The following is an 18298-nucleotide window of genomic DNA, read 5'->3' as shown; positions in this document are numbered from 1 at the left end:
CATAATTTTCACAAAATAAACACCCATTTGGAATGTTATTAGATGTAGAAGGAGAAGAGTTAGAATTCATACCTCTCCCCTTAGATTGGGAGGGATGCTCTTGATGCGAAGTGGAGGTCTCATGTTTCGCCTTGATGGATGTCATCTCCTTGCCAAGGTTGGCGATTTGGGATGTCAAATTATTAATGGCGTTGAGGTGATCGATGGAATAAACCGCACTTCCTCCTTTTCTTAGAGACTCCCTCTCTCCTTCTTGCCAATCCATGTGGTACCTCACCACATGCTCAATTATTTCGATTACTTACTCTTTCGTTTTGTTCATAATCGGGCCACCCGCTCCCGCATCCAAGCTAGTCTTTCCTTGTTGGCTCAAGCCTCCATAGAAAATTTAAAGCACTTGGTATGTCAGAATGCCATGATTAGGACACTCCCTTTGATATTCTTTATATCTTTCCTATGCCTCGTATATGGTTTCACTAGCTTTTTAACGGAAACCTTGGATCAATGCCCTTACCTCGGCCGTCTTCTTTTGGGAGTAAAATCTCCATAAGAAAGCCGTGGTGACCTCGTCCCTAGTTCTTAAGGAGTTAGGTCTCACCTCCTTCTCAAGCCATTCAAGAGCCCTTCCTATCAAGGAGCAACGAAATAGCTTTAGTCTCACAAATTCTTGAGTGACCCCATTTACCTTGATCGTGTTGCAATTTTTTTCGAACTTTTTTAAGTGTGCAAGAAGGCTCTCATGTTTCGCTCCACCAAATTGCCTCCTTTCAATTAAGTTTATCATCGCGGGCCGAATCTCGAAATCATTGGCTTGAGTAACGGGGGGAGCAATGCCACTTGAAGCTTTATAAGCTCTCAAAGTTCCCAACTCTTTCAAAGGTCTTTAAGGTAGTGGATCCCGTCACCCATTTGATCTTGTTGCTCCTCGAAATTGAACTCTCTAGTTGGGGAATTAGTTAACGGCCTAGAACCGGCTCTCCTTCTCCTTCTATAAGTTTGCTCAATCTCGGGATCATAAGGCATAAAAATCCTATTATGAGTTCTGCGCATACACTCTCAACAATTGCAATTAGTAACAAGTCTACAAGTGAAGCCAAAAAGAAACACACTCTTTTTGAATTTTTGTTGTTTATGGTGAACTAGACTCAAGTAATCAATTAGCAATCAACAACACCGATTCCCCAGCAACGGCGCCATTTTGATGGGCGTTAGAACGGTCGCACATTCCACACTCAATCAAACACACTTATAAACAAACATCCTACAAACCAGGCATAATGATAAGTAAGAGTTCGGTCCACAAGGAACGGGATATGGTTGCTAAAGATCTTAACACTTAAGCTAATTCGAAGTCTTTGGTGATTTGGGGTTCGTCAAGTAGATAAACAAACTACGGTTCTAATTCAATGGATTAAAGACACTAGAGAATGGGATCCACTCAACCAAGGTAATTAGGCAAATAGGGAGTAAAATAGACAAGATATAGCAAGGACTATATGTAAAATCAACCTCATGCAATTAGGAAACAACTCACACTACTAAACTTAGATTCCTTATTAGTTTAACAATAGAAGATACGTACTCAATTCACATTTCCATATTCAATTCACATTTCCATGTCAAACTAAGTATACCATGCTATCAAGCTCCTAAATCAAGGGTAGCTAACCTTATCATGAAGAATTAACAAGCAATCTCATACAATAAATTTAGTTGCAATACAAACATCAATGCTTCTACAACATTTACATAACTAACCAAAAGGTTGAGCTTCACCCAACCCCTAGCAAGAAGACTACTCGTAACTCATCTTAGGTGACATGCAAACAAAGGTTAGGGTTCTAATTACTTCAATAATTGGGGAAAAATAATTAACTATTGGATAAACTATCATCTAACAACAAACTATTAAGAACTAAAGAGATTCAAGTAACATGCAAATGCTAAATAAAATCAGAAATTAAGTTGATGAAGGTGGAAGAAATTACTAATTGAAGCTTCAAATGTTGAATAAAATGTGCCAAACCTTGAGAATAATTCTTAAAATTCACTATTACAATGATTAATTTGATGAAAACAAAGCTAAATTACCAAAGAGGATTGTTTCAAACTAAGAGGGAATGCTAAATACTATGCTACTGTTGTCTGTCTTACAAATGAGCTAAAGGGGAAGTATTTATACTCCCCGAATTACAGGTTAATCCGTCAAAATAAGATGGATTTCCAGCGAGGAGCACCCGCTCCTCAGCTAGGAGCGCCAGCTCCTAATTCCTGCGCGCCCGCCCTTGCTTGCTTCAGAGAAAGCCAAATTCGAAAGTGCTAGAGAGGAGTGCCCGCTCCTCACAGGGTGCATGCTCGCTCCCCTATTCTTCAGCATATGGCAGAATCAATATGTTGGGGAGGAGCGCCCGCTCCAAGGATGGTGCACGCCTGCTCCTCCCTGCTTTTGTGTTGGGCAGAAACTTTTGGGGAAGCTAGGCCTCACGCCCGCTCCTCACATGGTTGGAAATAGGCAGAATGTTGCATATGTTGAAGGAGCGCCCGCTCCTGGATAGGTGCACGCCCGCTCCACCAGGAGCGGGCTCTCCTTTCTCAAATTTCATTCCTTAAACGCCATTCCAAGCTTTGATTGCTTGCCAAATTGAGTCATAGCACCTGCAAAACATGGGCAAACACATACAAAGAGGGGGGCAAGGCCGAGACACAACTTTTATATACAAAATGAGTTAGAAAGAAGGGAAAGGATAGCAAAACCGGGTTTAAATCACTACAATAAGTGGTCAGATAAACCACTTATCACTGAGTTGAAATAGAAATTATCATAGAACTAGAGATACAGAATGAAAGACAAAGAAAATATTCATCCAACCAGAAAAATAATCAATCATCAGGATAATAACTATCAACAATAAACCAATAACACAGCATTTTCATCAGAAAACATCATTATTAGATAGAAACTCAAAGATAAAGCCGTAGTGAATCATAGACGCAAAGGGGAAACCAATGAAGCACACTAAATCATAAAAATACTTCCCCAAGCTTATAATGAGCTATCCCCCAAGCTAAAATCCTAGAAACAAGTGGGCAAAAGAAAAATATCAATGCAAAGCAAGCACATAAGAAGGGTAGCTAATATGGTATCACTCGGCGCTATGGTAAGGGATAGAATGGGTACTCCCCTCACCGACCTCAAAAAAGACTCGGCTAACATCATCTACCTCCATCGACCCTTTACCTCTCAACCTACTCTCCCTTGCTCCGAGCCTTATCCATAGCAAAATAGTGAGACCAATCATCTAGAGTCGGCTCACCCAATGGCCCCCATCGACCAAAGGTTTCGGGATTAGGGAAGGGGTTAGGGTTAGCCAGGTCATAGGCAAAGTCACAACCTCCGGGCCTTTTATAGTCATAGGAGGCCGGGGTGGTCCCTCTAATTACATTAGGGGGTACATGGGCCCCTCCCAATAAGGATAGCACAAAGATGGACCTTGGTCCGAATCATTAGGGACCCATTGAGGTACAGGTCCTTGTTAGACCAGAAGGTATGGGTAGTTCAAATATAGCTCAATCTCTCCTCTTCTAACATGCAAGTCATAAATTTTCCTAGCATGTAGTCATAACAAAGCAAAAGTCATTTACCAAAGGGGAAGCATTCAACACATTAGCAATAGAATCAATTTTGGCATGCAAACTAGGCAAATCACATTGATAAGTAGAAGAAGAAAAAGAAGAAAAGATCACAGGAATACCTCCCCGAGATACCAGGGGAAAATCAAGAGAGAGAGTATGAACGGGAGCATGCGGGTTGATGCGAAGGTTGGGCGATGGAGTCCTTTTGAGAGATGGGTCGATAGGCCACTTGTTGGGCCGCCAAGGGAGAGAGGTGTCCAAGCACAGAGTGGTGTCTTCCGTATGAGGGATCGGGCACCAATCGGCTGTTCTTGAAACTTTCCAAACATACAAATCCTCTTTAGAAGTCTGCTCCAAGAATTTTTTATTGATCAGAGCATAAATGTTGAGGAGATAGGACGGAGACTTCTCACGGCGGTCTCGGATGGGCACAAGAGACAAGATCATCTTCTCACACTTCTTGCTTAGAGAAAGAGCGACGATGGTGATCAATCCTCCCAATTGAATGCTCTCTGAGAGAAAGACACCGTCACAAATATCGTTCCCTATGAAGAAAAGATACAAGCAAGTTCACCACCTTCTTCCTCCCTATGCAATTCGAGAAAAGAAAAGAATTCAAAGGTAAGACGGGCATATGGTTTTGAATTTAGCCCTATGAAGTCCTCCAATCCCAAGTTTCGAGCCAACCGTCTTACATCATCTCGTTGAGAGGATCTTCCAGGAGGAGAGATGAATGAAGTTCTCCCAATGTTCATGCTTGGTGAACTTTATGCCATAAGTTTCGCTCACATTTGGAGGAGGTGGCACAACCTCTCGAGAATTAGAGCCGTGAGCTCTTTCGGCATGGCAGCGGTGCCATATACAACACAAACAAGCCAAAGCAAAGTTCAAAAGCATGAAAGATATGGTGCTCACAACATGTTGCATAACAAAAGTGAATGAATCTACAACCAACATTGAAAATATAATGAGTAAGTTTACACACAACTGGCATGGAAGCACATTCAATCAACAATATAAGCAAGGATTCATAAACCATTAAGAAGAAAGAGTGAGAAACAACATTCTCACTAGCATCTATGACCATTTCAAGGAAGATGACGAACTAATTTAGGTATTTCTACCCCGCCACATGGCACAATGAGAGCTCACCACGTGTCACCTGAGAAGGCTTCCAGATGGACCTCTTAAGGGCTGACACGTGTCAAGCAGATATACCCTCAGGAATAGGCGACCTTAGGCCCAATTCCTGAGGTAGCCACAAAACGGCGCAGCCTACATCCCTAGGTCATCAAACCCTAGGGCAGGGCACACCTTTCTTGGACCCTATAAATAGGGAGATTCCCTGAATTATTGGAACACCTTCAATTATTACAACAACCTTACAATCATTACATCATTTATTACTCATGAAAACAGAGAACACTTGATCTCGGAATCCGAGAAGATATTTACTTTCAGCACGTTTTTACTCCGAACCCGTACTAACTTAACCTTTGGAGACGGACCTCCGAACATTTGGAGTTTCGTTGTGTTGCAGGTACAGGCGGCTTTAATTTGTTGGATCCAGTCTTCGAGTTGTAACTCTCCCAAGGGATAAAAAAACACCCAAAACACCAACAATTGTGGTATCTAAATTGTAGTTCAGTCAAGCAAAACCATGGCAACATAAGTTGATATATTCATCAACAGTCACCATCAATACAAAATTTGGGGTCATGAGATAGGCAAAGTAAAGACACCATTAGATCATTCACCAAGACATTCAAATCCAACAAAACAATACAAGGTCGGAAATTTATTATGAAAATCATGTGAAATAGAGAATTCATACCTTGAATGAGTGGAAAATTTAAATAAAATGGAGCAAAGTGCACAACTACTAACTATCAATCCCAAACTTGCAAGTTTCAAAACCCCAATCAATAACACCCAAATTCCCAACTTTTGGAGAGAGAAAACTTGTAGAAAAGCATGAAATTGGGGATTAAGAGTGATTATCAATGAAGTAAATGAACAATGATGATCTTATGATGAAATATAGTGGTAAAAATAAGGAAATTGCTTGAGGACTACAACGGAAAATGAAACAAAAAAGATGAAGAATGAGAGAGAAAAGAGAGGAGGTGCGTATAAGAATGCACGCAACAGGCCTGCGCGCCTTCACCCACAAGGCTCGCGCGCGGCCGTGCAAACGGGTGTTGCCCATGCTTCTGAGCCTCTTTGTGCACACACCGGTGCGCACAACACCTATGTTCATGATGAACATAAACTATGTCAATTTCTAAACCCCTTAACGGTGGGTTCAACATTCAAATTTCATGAACCCACCATATTGCAACCACCAAAACTCAATTCTTACTTCAAGACTTCCAATAAGTACAAAAACACTTCATCCTAAAATTTGATACCAAGTTTGTTGGTAAACTAACTTCCTTTATACCAAAAGTACCTAATCTCACATCAAAGAAAGGAAATGAATTACTCCATAAACATCAAGAAGAAAGATAAAATCAAAGGAAAAATGAAAAATGAAAAATGAAAAGAAGGTTAGAAAGTCGGGTTGTCTCCCAAGAAGCGCTTGTTTAACGTCATTAGCTTAACATTCTCCACCCTTTCTCAAGGTGGATCATAAAGAGTCATCTTATGAATAAGGCTGACAAAACACCATCGCAATAGCGCTTGAGTCTATGGCCATTGACCTTGAAAGATCATGAAGAATTTGAAGGAGCAATCTCAATAACTCCATTGGAGAAAACTTCTTGAACTATGAATGGACCGCTCCAACGAGACATAAGATTTCCGGGAAATAACCTCATTCTTGAATTATAGAGGAGCACCTTGTCACCAACGTTGAACTTTTTCTTCTCAATAAGCTTGTCATGCTCTTCCTTTGGATTTGTAAATACTAGCACAATCATAAGCATCCAAGCAAAGCTCTTTCAACTCATGAAGAGCAAGACAAAGTTGTTCTCCCGCACTAGCCTAATCTAAATTTATCCTCTTAATCGCCTAATGATTGCGGTGCTCAAGCTCAACCGGGAGATGGCAAGACTTCCCATAAACCAAGCGGTAAGGAGTAGTGCCATAAGAGTCTTGAAAGCCGTTCTATATGCCCACAAGGCATCATCAAGCTTGTCCGACCAACCTTTCCTATTTTTCGCAACCGTCTTCTCAAGGATTACTTTGATTTGACAATTAGACACCTCCACTTGTCCACTTAATTGAGGATGATATGGGAGGCCGAAACGTTGATTAACTCCATGCTTCCTCAACATTCTTTGAAAAGCATTGCGCACAAAATGTGAACCATTATCACTTATCACCGCCTTTGGGACACCAAATCTCGGTAAAATAATCTTCTTGAACATCTTCATTACCACCTTGTAATCATTTGTTGGGAAGGCAATAGCCTCAACGCACTTTGGCACATAGTCAACCGCAACAAGGATATATTGGTTCCCATACGACGAAGGAAAAGGACCCATGAAGTCAATCCCCCATACATTAAAGACTTCTAATTCAAGAAAGGGTTGTTAAGGCATCTCATTCCTCTTTGAAATGTTCCCAATTCTTTGACATCTATCACAAGTCTTGACAAATTCCCATGTATCTTTGAAAAGATATGGCCACCATAAACCACATTGAAGAATCTTGGAGGCGATTCTAAAGACACCCATATGATCACCACTAGGGTCCGAGTGGCACATCTTCAATACACTAGGAACCTCTTCATTCGGCACACAACGACGAAGCAAACCATCAATGCCCCGTTTGTACAAAATGGGCTCATCCCAGAAGTAATCTGACGTAGGGAAAAGTAGGTCGTTTTCTACCCTTTCCTAGAGCCAAAGAAAATTTATAAACACTCGACCAACCTAATACGAGTATATGGTAAGTCAAGGGTCGAACCCAAGGGAATGAGTAGGTGCAAGCTATAGCCTAGGTCAAGCTACTTCGAAGATTGTGGGAAGATCCGGTTGGTAACTAGGTATCGATAAAACTAGATTAATCGAGAAATTCAATATACTAAACACTAGGGATATTGGTTCCACATGCAAGCTCAATCATTATGCTAATTGAAGGATCACTAATCAATTCAAACGTTGCAAAAGACAAACACTAGTTGCAATCAAAGGAATTCAAGAGCTATCTCCTGTAAGCCAAGCTAGGGTTCACTATGAATGGATAACTTGGAAAATCATAATCAAAATCAATCAATTAAAGCAATTCTCAAATCAAGGGTTCATGTCATTGGAATTTGCAATGCAATCTAGGTTAATCTTATAGGTTGATCACTCCTAGTCTAATTAATCACATGCACAACCATGTCAACCAATTTAATTGCAACAATTCAATCAATCAAGGATCATCAACTAGCAAATATCATCAACCTACCATGCTTCCCCTTCTCCCTAGCAACTAATGTACTCACTAATCATGGTGAAAATGAAGAACAAAACGAATTCAATCAAAATCTTATTCATTTCAAGTTTAATAGAGAAGGAATTCAATCACTAAATAAATTTTACGGCAAAGAATGAAATTCAAATCAAACATTCAAAAACCAAAGGAAATTGCAATAAAAGTAAATTCAAAGGAAAGAAATCTCACAAACTTTCATTGATGATAAGAAGAAATCCAAGATCAAGTTGAAATCAAAGATCAAATTTAAGTACAATCAAGTATCTTAAGCTTCTCTCTCTACTTTCTCTCTCCACTAATTTTGGAAAAATATATGTCAAGTACAAATTGAGTCGTCCCCCCAAAAAGGAAAAGATTAAGGGTATAAATAGAAGAAACGAGCGAAGGGGGCGGGGCGCCTGGTGCGCGTGCGCACAAGTGGGTCTGCGTGCACACACCCCTTGTGCCGCGCGCGCACCCCTGCTCGGTGCTCGTGGCCTTGCCTCCTTCGCTTGCTCGATCAATTTCCACGCTCCCGGGCATCCTTATCATTGGTGCACTCGAGGCGATGCTTGTGAGAAGGGAAGCTCCTTTATCTTCCAAGCAGTAGAATGCCTCGAGCCAAAGCATAACTTCCAAGGCCTTCGAGCTCGCAGAGCTAGCTTGAATTGCGCTTTCGGAATCCCAAACCTTGCTCCATCAACTTTCTTGAATGCGCTCGAGCTTTCTCCTTGGTGATCATACCTCGGTAAACTCAAAACACCTACAAAACAAATCAAAGGAACAAAGAATCGAGAGGAATAGTCGAGAAATGAACAAAATGACAAGAAAACCATTAAAAGCATGCATTTCTCTAAACTTACACACAAACACGCAAAGCAAGCATTATTATGTAAACACACGGCAAAAAGGACTAAAAATGAGAATAAAATTATAAAGAAAACCTAGCCTAAGATTGCCATAAATGACACTCATCATAATCTCTAGCCTCCCTCTTAAGCTTCTTCTTTTTATTTTAGAGAATGAAGGTGGAAACTCCCCACATGCAAAAAAGTTGACTAAATCGGCAAACCATGGGAGTTCCCTTACATAATTAGCATATAAGGAATCATCTAGCATTCTATCCTCTATAGGAGACCCATCATCTTGGGTGAAAATCCTCAAGGCGAGATAGATGATCCGCTATAACATTCTCCGCTCCCTTCTTATCTCTAATTTCAAGATCAAAACTTTGAAGTTCAAGCACCCAACGGATCAATCAAGGCTTTGCTTCCTTTTTGCCCAAGAGATATTTAAGACCCGCATGATCCGTGAAAACAATGGTTTTGGAACCCAACAAGTAACAACGGAACTTCTCAAAAGCATGGACAATTGCCAAAATTCCTTCTTGGTTGTTGTATAATTCTGTTTAGCAACATTGAGGGTCTTCGACATGTAGTAGATGATGAAGTTTCTTATCTTCCCTTTAACCTGGCACTTCCCCAATGGCCGTGTCGCTAGCATCGCATATCAACTCGAACGGTAAATCCCATCTCGGGGCTTGGACAATGGGAGTAGAGATCAAAACTTTTTTCAACTTGTTAAAAGCTTCTAAGCATCAATCATCAAATAGAATCTTGGCATCTTTTTGTAGAAGATCATTGAGTGGTTTGCAATAAGAGAGAAATCCTTGATGAATCTTCTATAGAACCCGACATTCCCTAAGAAAGATCTCACTCTTTTCACATTAACCGGAGGTGGAAGCTTTTCAATCACTTCAAAATTCGCCTTGTCCACCTCTATGCCTTTGTGGGAGATCTTGTGACCAAAGACAATGCCCTCCTCAACCATAAAATGAAATTTCTTCCAATTTAAAACCAAATTCACTTTCTCACATTGAGCCAAGCACTTTTCAAGATTCTCAAGGCAAGCTTCAAATGAAACACCACCTACCGAAAAATCATCCATGAACATCTCCATTTCTTCTTCCAACATATCTCCAAATATGCTCATCATACATCGTTGGAAAGTGGCAGGGGCGTTGCAAAGCCCAAATAGCATTCTCCTATAGGCAAAACTTCCATATGGACAAGTAAAAGTTGTTTTCTCTTGGTCATCCGAGTGAATAGGAATTTAGAAAAACCCGGAATATCCATCAAGAAAACAATAATACTTGTGCCTTGTTAGTCTTTCAATCATTTGGTCAATGAAGGGAAGGGGAAAATGATCCTTTTTTGTGGATGTGTTTAGACGTCGATAATCTATACACATTCTCCATCCCGTGATCTTCCTTGTAGGAATGAGTTCACCTCTCTCATTCTCTACAACGGTCATGCCTCCTTTCTTTGGGATAATGTGGACCGGGTGAACCCATCTAGAATTAGAGATGGGGAATATGATTTCCGCATCCAATAGTTTAGTGATTTCCTTCTTAACTACCTCCCCCATTTGAGGGTGTAGCTTCCGTTGCCTTTTAATGCTAGGTGAGGCGCCCTCCTCAAGAGTGTATGGGTGTACATAAAGCCGAGCTTATACCGTTGAGGTCATTAATTGTATAACCCTAAGAACCTTGGTGCCTTCTCAAAACACCACATAACTCTTGATCTTGACTCTCACTCAAGGAGGAGCTAACAATAACGGGATAAGTAGAATTGGGGCTCAAGAATTCATACCTAAGGTGTGATGGTAGAGGTTTGAGCTCTACCATTGGGACACCTTTACCTTCCTTAGTTGAGGCCATTTACAATGCATCTTGACTTGAGATTCCCATACAAATATGATCATCACTCTCTTCCATGCTCTCATCAATGACTCTCTCAAAGAACGCCATTTCCTTGCCATGCTCACCTATCTTTTCCTTATTCAACAAAACACACTCAAGTGGATCATTAGAAGTGAGTACGTGCTCATGCATAGAATTCACAATATTATCCAAGATTTCAACTCATGCAATTTTCAAGTGAAGAAGAAGGATATTTCATGCTTTCATTCAAATCAAATTCAATGACTTCTTCTCCAACTTTGAGAGAAAGCTTAGAACTTTTAACTTCAATCATAACACCCGAGGTAGCAAAAAAAGGTCTACCAAGTATGATAGGAATATTGGCATCCTCATCCATTTCAAGAACAACAAAATCAACCAGAATTATGAACTTTCCTACCCTCAAAGGAACATCCTCTACCTTACCTTTTGGAAACTTAATTGATCTATCGGCTAGTTTCAAGGTAATGTTGGTAGGCAAAAGTTCCCCTAACTCAAGTCTTTGATAAAACAAATATGGCATAAGGATAACACTAGCTCTTAAGTCACACAAGGCATAATCAATTTGCATCTTATAGATAGCACAAGGGATAGAAAAGTTTCCGGGGTCTTTCAACTTGGGCGGCATCTTGTACTACAATTCTCGATCAAGCTAACCATTTTCGCCACATCACAAATTCTTTTTCCACTCAAGATGTCCTTAAGGAATTTTTCATAATTCGGCATATGGTCAATGACATCAGTAAATGGAAGGGTAAGATGAAGTAGCCTAAGCATCTCTATGAATTTGCCAAATTGTTCATCTAATTTGTGCCTATTGAACTTTTGGGGATATGGAATCTTGGGTTTGACAAATTCTCTTACTTTATCTTTTTCATTTTCAATTGGTTTCTCATTTACATCCTTACTCAAAGAACTTTTTCCTTCCTCATCCTCAACCAAAACTTCCTTAGGACTCTCCTTAGCCTCACTCTTCTTAGGCACTACATTCTCAAGAATCCTACCACTCCTTGTCAGTATGGCATTTATTGGTCTCTTGGGATCTGAACATTGAGATGGTAGAGAAGAATGGCAAGCATGCTCTTTCAAAATATTGGCCAATTGAGAAATTTGATTCTTCATCATTTTACTATGAGCCATCATGTCATCAAACATACTCCAAACTACGTCTAGAAGAAGATGTCATGTAAGAGTTCAACACCTTGATTTGATTTTCAATAACATACTCCAAACTACGTCTAGAAGAAGATGGTTGAGCATAAGAGCTATCACTTTTGCCTTGAGCCTTTGGAGTAAAACCGGGTGGGGACCCCTTTGATTGTTATTTTAAAAATTGCCCCGATTTTGGTTACTCTTATTGCCCCGACACTGATTTTGGCCATTTTGGTTGTGATTACCATAATTTTGATTATGGTTCCCGTATCCTTGGCCTTGGTTTTGACCACAATAACCTTGGTGGTTATAGTTGCCTCGGAAACCTTGGTTTCTATAACCCCCATTGTGGTTATAATTATCAAAATTCCCATTATGATATTCCTATTCCCATTATTTCTTTGACTATCAAATCTAAGTCCAACATTGTTATTAGACACATAATTCACATGTTCATTCTCATTACCAACATAGTCATCACATCCATCAAAAGAAGCATTAGGACAATTTGAAGCATCATGATCATATGAATCACATATATCACAAAACATATAGCTACTAGACATGTTTCTAGAAGAAGGAAGGGGAATTGAGTTAGGAAATGTACCTCTCCCCTTATTTTACGAGGATAGAATATGTGCTTGAGATGAAGGACTCTCAAGTTTGGCTTTGATGGAGGTTATTTCCTTCCCTAATTCCGAGATTTGTGAGGATAAGTTGTTGATTGCATCGATGTGATCAACCGAGTACACCGAAGTACCGCTTTTGCTTGTTGTTTCACGCTCATCATCTTGCCAATCCATATAATGCCTCACTACATCCTCAATGATGTCCACCACTTCCTCTTCCATCTTGTTCATTATTGGTCCTCCGGCTCCCGCATCAAGGCAATATTTTCCTCGAGGGCTTAGACCTCCATAGAATATTTGGATGACTTGATAGGTTGGAATCCCATGGTGTGGGAACTCTCTTTGGTATTCCTTGTACCTCTCCCATGCCTCATAAAGACTTTCATTGGGTTTTTGCTTAAAGCTTTGAATGACAGCTCTTGCTTCGACCGTCTTCTTTTGAGAATGGAACCGAGATAAAAACTCTTTTGTCACCTCATCCCATGTCCTCAAGGAGTTTGGTTTCATCTCCTTGTCCAACCACTCCAATGCACGTCCCATGAGAGAAAAAGGGAAAAGCTTAATGCAAATAAACTCTTGAGAAACCCCACTCACTTTGATAGTGTCGCAATACTTCTCAAATTTCTTAAGATGGTTGAGGGGACTCTCATGCTTTGCACCACTAAATTGATGCCTTTCTATCAAGGTAGTCATAGCCGGTCTAATCTCAAAGTCGTTTGTCGGTGTCGTAGGTGGAGCAATCCCACTCTCATACCTATAGGCTCCCGGAAATCCCAACTCCTTTAATGCCACTCTTTTGTTATCTCCCATGATGACTTGCTCCTCTTCTTGCTTGGAGAATGTCTAGCAACTCTCAACTTTGTAATTGTCCTTTCAATTTCCGGATCGAAAGGCAATAGAGGACGAACACAAGTTCTACGCATACAATCTTAAAGAAAAGGTTAGTAGCACGGTTATAAATGTATCCTAAAAGAAGGAGAATCTTTTTGTATATTCAAATAAGAAGGAATAGACTCAATCAACTTTAGCAAATAATCATGCCAATTCCCCAACAACGATGCCATTTTGACAGGAGGAAAACCTAGGTCGTTGAGTCCCAAGACTCCCCCAATCAAACCAAATTTATAACCAAACCCAACCCCAGTATAGGGTAAGTCCGGGTCGAACTCATGGGAATGAGGTATAAGCCAAAGTCTCAAGTTAACCTATACCCGAAGTCTAGGTAAATTTTTGGGTCCAAACAAACTAATCAACGCTACTAAATGAATATGAAGAACGATATTAAGGATGCTAGGGAATTAGAATCCACATATATTCATGACAATCACACTAATTGGGCAAGAATCAAATCAATCGAATAATGTGAGGGAAGGTAGAAAATGCAATCAAAATCACTTGTAAAGCTATTTCCTACGAGTGACTACCAAAGGAAAATCACAAAACAAGATCAATCGATAAGAGTAGCTTTCAAATCAATGTGTCATATCAATGAAAACTACAATGCAATCTAGCTTGATAGTTAAGGTTGATCATTCCTCAAGACATCAAACACATGCACAAATTATACCAACCAATTTAATCACAATATTGATCAATCAAAATCCCCCAATTAGCTATGAATTATCACTCATACATGCTTCACCACATCCCTAAAAAGCAATCTACTCACTACACATTGACAATTTGTATAGCAAAACTAAACTAATCACCATTTTCATCATCAACATTGTATTCAAATTATACTCAAGCTATCAAAAATCAAATCAAACAAACAACTAGAAATTCAACCAAGTATCAAGAATCAAATTCTAAAATTGCATTAAAGAGTAAAGAATTCTTACAAAACTTTGATCAAAATCAAAGTGGAAGAAGATTAAAAGTAGCAATCATCAAAATCAACAAGTTTCTCTCTCTAGAATCTAAGAACAAAGGTTTTCCCAATTTAAGCTTCTCTCTCTAAAAATCCAATCTAAAACAAATTCTAGTCTAAGTCTCTCTCTAAAAAGGAAGAAAGTCTATATACGGTAAATCTAACAAAAGAGGAGTTAGTTAGTCCAAAAAGAACCCCTACAAGCGCACCCTCTCCTTAATATGTGCGGCCGCGGAAAAATGGGTACGGAACGGGAAAGCAGAACTGCGCAATCGCTACTCGCAGCTGTGCGGCCGCGCCCCTGCCCTGCTCGCACGCGCCTGGGAGCAGGGAACTCCTCTCATGCGTACGTTGATGCTTCCGTGCGCTCTACTTAATGAACGTTGGGGTTGTAGTTTCCAAAGGCCTCCACGGTGGGTTCAACACCATTTTTGATGCTCACGCAGCTTAAGAGCGTGGCCTAGAAGATTTGGATTTTTCACTCGTCAACACTTGAGCTTCAAATGGAGAGACTGGCTTGCATCTTGAGCCTTACAAATCCCGAGAAAAAACCATTGAGCACCTTAGACATCACCAATCTCTTGAAATCAAAGAAAAGCAAACAAATAAAAGAGAAAAAGCAAAATAAAACAGGAAAAACAAATAAGAAAGCACAAACTAGAGAAAAGTCATATAAAACTAAAGAAAAAGGGATAAAAGAGTTATAAAAGCAGTTAAAATTCATCCTAAAAGAGGCTAAATGAGTACCATAAATGACACTCATCAAGTAATAAACTAACTTTTGACTCGACCTGAACTTTTGTGGGTGAATAAATAAATAAACTAAATTCCTTGACTCAACACCAATAATAAATGGGCGAGAATAAAATCATGAATCATGCTCAATAAATATAACTTTTCCTCTTTTCAATAAACATAAGCCTTGCTTATTAATTACATGCCTTCTTGATAATGATTAATAAATAATATAACATAATTCAATTACTTTCAACTTGTATCAATTTCATAATAACTATTCCAATATATTCACATGCTTACATATGAAACATGGATAACCAATCAATCAATTCAAGTATCTTAACACAACTTAACATGATACTAATCTCATACTTGATACCAATTTAACTTCCTAACATGGTACTACGCATAATTAATACATCCTACGCGCATAAGTTTCTCAAATCGTCTTTCCAACTAGCCACAATGCTAGAAATTACTCAACTTAAAGTCTCCTACAATACCAAGTATATTAACTTAATTAATCCTTTGATTACACAAATTTCCAGCAACTTTTAAACATCTTAAAACAAACAACAAAGTAAAAATATAATTATAGTGCTTATATAAAAATTCCAGCACACTTTTTAAGGTCTAAACCCCTCAAATAAATCTGAAAATTATATTAAAACCAAATAAAACTTTCCCTACTTATGGGTAATCAACTTTTTTTTATTAAAGCACAAAAGTAGTACTTTATAATAAAATTCCAGCAATTTATTTTAAGTAAAAACTCATTAAAACTCCATAAAGATACAATCTTTAAGCTTTATTAACACTTCCAATCAATGGAAATATAAAACCCCCAAATTAATTGCAAGTTAGAACCCTAAAAATCAATTCGTTTATAATTAAAACCCTAACTTCCAATATTTTATAAAATCATAATTTTAAAAAATTCAAAATCTAAAATTTATACTCTTTATTTGTCAAAACACTATTATACCATATACTAATACAATTTATCAATCAAAAAATTCAAAACCCAAAGTATATAAATTGTATAAAATAAAACAAGTTAAAAGAGCAGAGAGAAGGGTGGCTCACGGTGGTCGGTGGTCACCGTGGGTTGCAAGCCGCTGGCACGGGGTGGTCGCCGAAGGTGGCCCGTCGGTGATGACGTTGTAACGGCGGCGTGAGGTGGCAAGGGGAGCCAACACTCATGCGTTGAGAACTCACGCATGAAGCTCCCAAATCATAGAGGAAAAAAAAAATAAGAATAAGAAGAAAGAGAAAAGGATGAAAAAAGAGAAAAAAAAAAAAAGAAAAAAGAAATGGATACTTACCCCTAAATAACTGATTTTTGAGCCTCTATGTGGGGAAATTTTGGAATTTTGGGGGATATTTATAAAGTAGAGAGTAGGGTTTAAGTTTGGGCTTAATAAATAGGAAAAATTACCCTGAATAATCCAATCTTGAGGCTTCTGCCGAAAATAATCCCACCTTTGAGATATTTTTAAATAATCCCACTTTTATACTCAATCTACTCAAAATGGTCATGAGTGACCAGTAACCGGTTAAAGAGGTAATTTTTTTTTATTATGCACGTGTCACAACTTGATTTGTCCAAAATTAAAAATTTATGTATTTAACTATAATTATATTAAAACAAATTATACATAAATAAAAAAAAAGCCAACAAACCCTCCTTCCCCTCAACCGTCAGCGACATCCTCCATTCCTCCGCGCCGATGTACCTCACTTTCTCCGATCTCCAGCAAATTGAACCCGCTCTCCTCGTTCTGTACGGCTTCAATCTGATGGCGTCGGAGACTCGCCCTCCTCCGCTAAGCTTGAACATCACCACGAGTCCACGAAACCACCCATTTCCCCCTTTTCCCCCATCGGCAACTGCTTCCTCCCCCCATCCCCCACCTGAATCGACCCCCCTCGCCCTTCCCACCCAGATTCGTCACCCATAAACTCTAAATTTAGCCCCCGAAACTACCATAAAAAAGTTTGGGTGTCGTTTTGGTGGTTTTCGGGTTTGGGTTTTCGATTTAGGGGTTGGGTTTAGGGACGACCATGGGAAAGGAAAGGGATAGTGTCGTCGGCGACGGAGGAAGGAGGTGGTCCCCGGTCGACGGTTGTTGGAAGGGGGATGGGGCCAGGCCTCCAGGGTTGGTAGTGGCCACTGGGTGGTGGTTGGGATTATTTTATTTCTCAATTTTTTTTTAGCTTTTTTTGTTTATTTTATTTATTTGATATTATTATTTGTTATAATTTTTTTTTCCAATCACAACCCGCCACGTGTATGGTAACTTGATATAACAAGTTATATGACCGATTACGACCAATTTTAGCGGATTAGATTTAAAGGTCGGATTATTTAAAAATAACCATAATGTGGGATTATTTTTAGCGGACGCCCTAAAGGTGGGATTATTCTAGGCAATTTTTCCTAATAAATAAATGGGCTTGAATTATAAAATATTTAACCCATAAGGGTTCAAATAAAGGGTTGTGCTTATTTAAATGAAATGAGTTATTCCAATAAGAGTATATAGGACTATTTTACATACGATATTTTAAACAACGCTCAATAATTAATAAAGGTTTGGCTCAAAATATATACACTTTTATAAAACTTTCTAATTAAAATAATTTAGCCCTTTAAAATATTTGATTTAAAATACTTAAGCCCATAAAATACATGTTATAAATACATCAATACTTTATAAAAATACATAAAAATAAGGAGTATTACAACTTCATCCGGCAGATTATGAATTTGGGCTTTTTCTTGGTTGAATCACTGAACATACGAACGCAACCCTTCGTTCTTTCCCTGGACGATTGTTGCCAGATTAAGACTGGTCTTGCAAGGAGGTATGTTGTATGAAAAATTTCCCACAAATAACAGACTTAGAGTAGTGAAGAAGTTGTTGCACCCGACCGGAAGGTTGTTAAACCAATCCTGCACCACGCCCTTAAGGGTGGCAGGGAAGCATCGACACCATGTAGCATCATCCATGCTTTAAAGATGCATTAAGTTCCTGTACCAGGTGACATGCTCTGCTGGGTTTTCCGTACCATCATAGGCACCCACAAGTACACTCTTCACCTTTGCTGGTTGAGGAGAATTGAGAATTT

At 39.2% G+C, this 18298-nt stretch overlaps 2 non-coding genes across 2 annotated transcripts; both read left to right on the top strand.

The window, feature by feature from the left end:
- Positions 1 to 410: 410 nt before the first annotated feature.
- LOC145573554 (small nucleolar RNA R71) lies at positions 411 to 512 on the top strand. The gene has a single exon (XR_014097542.1). It is a non-coding gene; the product is annotated as a small nucleolar RNA R71 (small nucleolar RNA).
- A 12365-nt stretch (positions 513 to 12877) lies between these two features.
- On the top strand, positions 12878 to 12983 carry LOC145573460 (small nucleolar RNA R71). Its single transcript, XR_014097481.1, has one exon. It is a non-coding gene; the product is annotated as a small nucleolar RNA R71 (small nucleolar RNA).
- Positions 12984 to 18298: the final 5315 nt, after the last annotated feature.

The sequence above is a fragment of the Chenopodium album genome, chromosome 12 (assembly GCF_948465745.1).
Source record: "Chenopodium album chromosome 12, dcCheAlbu1.1, whole genome shotgun sequence".
Classification (NCBI taxonomy): Eukaryota; Viridiplantae; Streptophyta; class Magnoliopsida; order Caryophyllales; family Amaranthaceae; genus Chenopodium; species Chenopodium album.
The sequence above is the reverse complement of the archived record's forward strand: the minus strand, read 5'-3'. Positions and strand labels throughout refer to the sequence as shown.